The 6,217-nt window shown below is 36.7% G+C and overlaps 1 protein-coding gene across 2 annotated transcripts in view; it reads left to right on the top strand.

Moving 5' to 3' along the window:
* The window catches only part of LOC106877701 (rho GTPase-activating protein 21), a 373,680-nt gene that overhangs the window by 89,304 nt on the left and 278,159 nt on the right, over positions 1–6,217 (top strand). The window lies entirely within an intron of this gene.

Here is a 6,217-nt window from a genome sequence, read left to right as displayed (position 1 = left end):
GGGGGGGGGGGGTGCTCTTCCTTGTGTTACCCCACACCCCAGTCTTGGAGGTCCTTCCAAAAGTCATATGCAAGTTTCTTCTTCCTTTGACAAATCTGTACAAAAAATGTCTGGCTATTATCACTTGAAGTGACGGGAGTGGGATAAAGCAGACTGGTGGTAGGTAGGTGAGTGGGTAGGTATGTGGACTGGTGATAAATATATAGGTTTGAATGTAGGTAGGTAGATTCTGGTGATAAATATGTATATAGGTAAGTAGGTGCACAAGGTAGATAGATATACAAACATTTATATATACATATGTACACACATGTATATGTGGCTATGTGGTAAGAAGCTTTGTTCCCAACCAAAGTTTCAGTCCAATTGCTTGGTGCCTTGGGCAAGTTTCTTCCATCGTGTGTGTGTGTGTGTGTGTGTTTGTGTTTGTTTGTTCCCCACTCCACCGCTAGACAATCAGAGTTAGTTAGTTTATGTCCATGTAACTTAGTTATTCAACAAAAGAGACTGATAGAATAAGTTCCGGGTTCATACTGTACTGGGGCCGACTCATTTAACTAAAACCCTTCAAGGTAGTGCCACAGCATGGCTGCAGTCAAATGACTGAAACAAGTAAAAGATAAATATATATAATAATAATAATAATATAAATAATATATAAACATATGCATATATCCATACATATATGTACATATATATATATATACATGCACACACACACGTGTATACACACTAGTTGTAGACAGATAGCTATGAAGGTGTCCATGTTGCTAAGGTATTGGCAACATGTGAAGTAGATAAGGCAGACGAGTAGACATGCAAGATATTAAATAGACAGATAGTTCAATTAGCAGTTGAAATAATTAATATGTCATTAAGGATCTTCAAAATGATCATTTTTCAGATTAGTTTTAAGTTTGAGTGTATCAAAAGAAATTAGGAAGTTTGAGCATTTATGCTTTACTCAAGGTTTTTAGAAATATGAGTTAATTTCAGTACTGTATTTTGTATTTATATCTTATGGATAAATTTTTTTAGTAGTTTAAGATAATATATCATTTGGGTGAGGTTGATTGGGGGTAATGGAGTGAATTACTGTTTTCTCGTTATGTATTTTTTTTTTTTTTTTTGGTTTTCAACTTAAGGCAGTTCTTAGGAAAAATTCTTGTAATCCACAAATACACATAATCACATATATTCACACTTATAGTCATACAAACACATATCAATCACATACACATTCACTCTCTCACACACACACACATACACACTCAGTCAAGCATACATACGTCCACACTCATACAAATACACATCAATCAACCACACACACACACACACACAGTCATAACACTACTCTGCACCCATTAAAATTTTAACTTTTTGCAGATTCTGATATCTCATTTCTATTTAGGGTATGTTAGAGAGGGGGAGACACAGACAGGTACTGTGTGTGTGTGTGAGAGAGAGAGAGAGAGAGAGAGAGAGAGAGAGAGAGAGAGAGAGAGAGAGAGAGAGAAAGAGAGGGAGAGAGAGAGGGGGGGGAGAGCGGCTACATATTTTTATAGAAAGGAAGAGAGATAGGGAGACGAGTATACAGTTGTTTATATAGTGCAATGTGGGGTATGAAAGCTATATGGGGGTAGCTGTGTTAATTTCAGCTGACTGTTGTTATTTGATCAACATGCTCTGTAGCTAAATTTACTTAAAACAGGAACAACAGCAGAAATAATAACAATCTCTGAAGAATTGGTATTTAAGTGTCTTTGGATAAAACTGAATTTCTTGGTAACTGTTTGTATTTGTGTCTTGATGCACCTGGTGAACTGTACAATTGGGCAACTAACTGTATAGAAAATGTAGAATTGTACACCTGTTATAGAGTAGGACTGCGCAACTAATATAGTGTAGAATTGTACACCTAATGTAGTGCGCATTATATTGTGCACCTAATGTAGAAATGTCTAACTACTACAATATAGACATGTGCATACTGTCAGAGTACTCCCGGGTACTTCTGGTAGCATATACCCAATGCAGTATGTTGCATTGTCGGATCAGTAGGGGATATACCTGCAACTCCTCCAAATGAGGAGAGTGATTTTGGAGTAACCTGCAGGATTAAAAGCAAAATCAATCAGTGGATAAACTAAAGAGAAAGTCAGCAGTCATCCAGTATTGCACACACACACACACACACACACACACACCTATTGCATGTATGCATGTGTGTGTGTCCAAAATGCATACCAAGATAGGTCACTATAGTGGATTGCACAGAGGAAACTCAATCATCATAAGTGAAATTTTGAACTGCTGTAAAGGTGATATCCACAATGACCCTGAGACAGATGTGTACCTCAGATAATAATGGGATTACTCTGGTCACTACCATGCATCTATGATGTAGTTGAGGAACCAAACTTTTTAAAACAGCAAACAGCTGGCAGACCTTATGGTACATGTCTGCAACAATGAAATACTGTTTTTGTTTCATCACATGCAAGATATAGTTGTGTAGGTAGGAGCAGTCATGGATCACTGGTCTCCTGTGTAGTTATATCCTCTAATGTTCCTGAGAGATGAAGTCTTGTTCATTTTCAATAACAAGATACAATTGACCAGAAATGTGTACCTAAAATACCATATCTTCCAGCATGCAAGTCAAATTTTTCAGACCAAAATATGTAGCCAAAAGAAGGCAGGTTGACTTAGATACCAAGACGACTTTGAAGGACTAAAACTTACAACTACATGTGAAATATAGCAAGTTTTGGAAAGATAATGCCAATGTCTGAATGATTATGTGTTTATACTATATACTACTTTGACCTGTATGCTGGAAAATACAGTAGTGTTTGTTGATTGGTGCTGGTGGCCTGGCTCTCCATCGGTTATGATGTGGCATGTTCCACTCAATCCAATCAATGGAATAGTCTGCTCTGCTTGTGAAATTAACATGCAAGTGGCTGAACACTCTCCACAGACATGTGTACCCTCAATGTAGTTGTCAGGGAGATTCTGCTCGACACAGAATATGACAAGGATGGCCTTTTTGAATTACAGGTACAACACCCACTACACTCTTGGAGTGGTTGGCGTTAGGAAGGGCATCCATCTGTAGAAACTCTGCTAAATCAGATTGGAGCCTGGTGTAGCCATCTGGTTCACCAGTCCTCAGTCAAATCGTCCAACCCATGCTAGCATGCAAAGCGGATGTTAAACCATGATGATGATGATGAACTCATTTTTACCAGCTTAGTGGACTGAAGCAATGTGAAATTAAGTGTCTTGCTCAAGGATATAACATGCTGCCAGGAATCAAACTCACAACCTTACGATCACAAGTGCTGATGGTATTGTGTAAAATTGTGCACCTAACAGAAGTGTGCAATAGTATTGGTGGTGGCCAGTTATGTTGAGAAAGTTGGCAGACAAGGGTGGTGATCTACTGTTGTAAAATTATTGGATACAGTTTGCTTATGCGTTAACATAATGTCTTGTTGTGATAATAATAATAATATTGTGTGTATATGTGTGAGGTAGTCTGTGTAACGTGTATATGTGTAATGTGAATATGTGTTGTATGTGTATTGTGTGAGTGAGATAGTATGTTTTATAGACGTTGATTTACAATGGGGTTGTATATATGATAGGGAATGAAAGGTGATTCAGGAATCCAGGTAGTTACCTCAGTCAGCACTCATGCAAATACTGGCTAACAGAGTGTATAGAGAAAAACATAGTACTTCTGTCAAAGAAAGTGTTTCAAACAAAATGAAAATCCAGAAAGTTACTGTCAGTCTTGGAGTATAATACAGCAAGTGAAATAATGGAGGTACTGTTATCACATTTGTTTTTTGGTTACAATTTTAATAATATAAGGATCAGACAAATTATTTCACAAGGTAGAAAACATGAATATAATCAATGATTATGTAATATTAAATCATACTACATACACCCTGTGGTCATTTCTTCATGAGTGTATGATGAAATCCTCTACATGTAGATACAAATTTGTGGAGGAGCCTATATCTTCTAGCAAGGAAGCATCCGCTTAGACATGTAAATAAATGAAAGAGTAGTGAGGCATAGAGGACAGAAGTTATTGTGTATCATTTGATATGATTAATTTTGAAACTGAACTTATTATTTAGTCTGTATATTCAGAATGTTGTCTGGTCGACGGAGTAAAGCAGAATTCAGATATGAGTAGCATTACACAGAATCATAAATCAGCTAGGATGGGGATTTCTAGACTAACTTCAAAGTAAACAGTAAAGATGAGAGAGAGAGAGAGAGAGAGAGAGAGAGAACAGTAAAAAAGAAAGAAAGTAGGATAAAAGGAGAGTAAAAGTGGGAAAGATGGAAGAGATAATCATAGAAGCAGGTTTAGATGGATGAAACAGTGAAAAATCTACACATTTAAAGGAGGCAAGTGATTGCTATGAATTTAGTATAAAAAGGAGTCAAACGAAGTTTACTAATATTGAAAAACTAATATTGAAAAAAATATAAAATCAAAATTACAATTCATAATTAAAGATTAAGAATAAAAAAAATTAATGGTAAAAACTTGATTAGAGGAATATGTGTGTTTTTTATTTCTTTATTGCCCACAAGGGGCTAAACATAGAGGGGACAAACAAGGACAGACAAGGAGATTAAGTCGATTACATCGACCCCACTGCATAACTGGTACTTAATTTATCGACCCCGAAAGGATGAAAGGCAAAGTCGACCTCGGCGGAATTTGAACTCAGAACGTAATGGCAGACGAAATACCGTGTGTGTGTGTGTGCGTTTGTATATGCCAGACAAAATGCTTAGTGTGTATATGGCAGACAAAGTGCTTTACATTCTGAGTTCAAATTCTGCCGAGGTTGAAGGCACAAGTTGACAGAGCCATCAGCATGCCGGACAAAATGCTTAGCTGCATTTCATTTGTCTTGACATTCTGAGTTCAAATTCTGCCAAAGTCAACTTGGCCTTTCGTCATTTTGGAGTTGATAAAATAAGTACCAGTTAAGTACTGGGATGGATGTAATCGACTTCCCCGCTCCCCTCAAAAACTACTGACCCTGTGCCCAAAATTTGAAACCATTATTATTATTATTATTATTATTTATTCAATGTAATCAACTCCCCCAAAATGGCTGCCCTTGTGGCAAAATTTGAAATCATTATTATTATTATTATAATTATTATTATTATTATTATTAATGCCTTGCAATAGTAGTAATAACAGGAGTGGTAGTTAAGCTACCAGTTACACACTGAAGTCAGTATTTCTCTCCCCTCAAAATGTGTGCTAGTGTTAAAAATTTTGACAGAATCGTTAGAGTGATTAACAAAATGTTTTGGATTATTTATTTGTGGATCTTTACGTTCAGTGTTCAAATCACTCTGAAGATGACATTGTCGTTCATATATCCAGGGTTAATAAGATAAATATTAGCTGAGCACTGGGTGGAACTACTTGTTTATATAATCCTCACGCTAGTTTGTATCCTTGTGCCTACGTTACAAATACTTATTGGCTTTGAGAATTAATCCTGGGTTCAGTCCTATTTCACAACTGAATCATTCACCTTGTCTGCTATCTTGTAATGATCTGTACTTGAAATGTCCTCCACCAAGAGAATCTAGGTTTCCATTCTATAGAGTTGCTGCTGCCTTAAGACATCCAAGGCCTTATTACTATATTGGTATAAGTGTTACAAATGTCTGCTATGTAAAGCTAATGTTGTTGAAAGCTAGCTGGGCTGATGTCAATGGTATGTATGCTGGTAATTTGCCACCTGTCGTGTAATTTTGATTGTACTACAGAGTTTGAAATAGCAAGAAACAATAATTACCAAGAAAATATTTGTCATTTCTGCTCCCTATTTATTGGTGTTTAGTTTGGGGAAATACCTGTGATATTACTATCAGTGTTACTGATAAACTAGTGGTCTGCTAGACATAGCAACTAAATTTCTTTCAGTCACAAGCTGTCATCTTCAGATAAGAAGAGACACATTGGATAGCAGGGTCTTTGTACTAGCACTACATCCATTGTAGCCACATTGGATAGCATGGTCTTTGTACTAGCACTACATCCATTGTAGACACATTGGATAGCATGGTCTTTGTACTAACACTACATCCATTGTAGCCACATTGGATAGCATGGTCTTTGTACTAGCACTACATCCATTGTAGCCACATTGGATAT

The sequence above is a fragment of the Octopus bimaculoides genome, chromosome 9, assembly GCF_001194135.2.
Source record: "Octopus bimaculoides isolate UCB-OBI-ISO-001 chromosome 9, ASM119413v2, whole genome shotgun sequence".
Taxonomy (NCBI): domain Eukaryota; kingdom Metazoa; phylum Mollusca; class Cephalopoda; order Octopoda; family Octopodidae; genus Octopus; species Octopus bimaculoides.
Note: the sequence above shows the minus strand (reverse complement) of the source record. Positions and strands in the feature narration are given on the sequence as shown.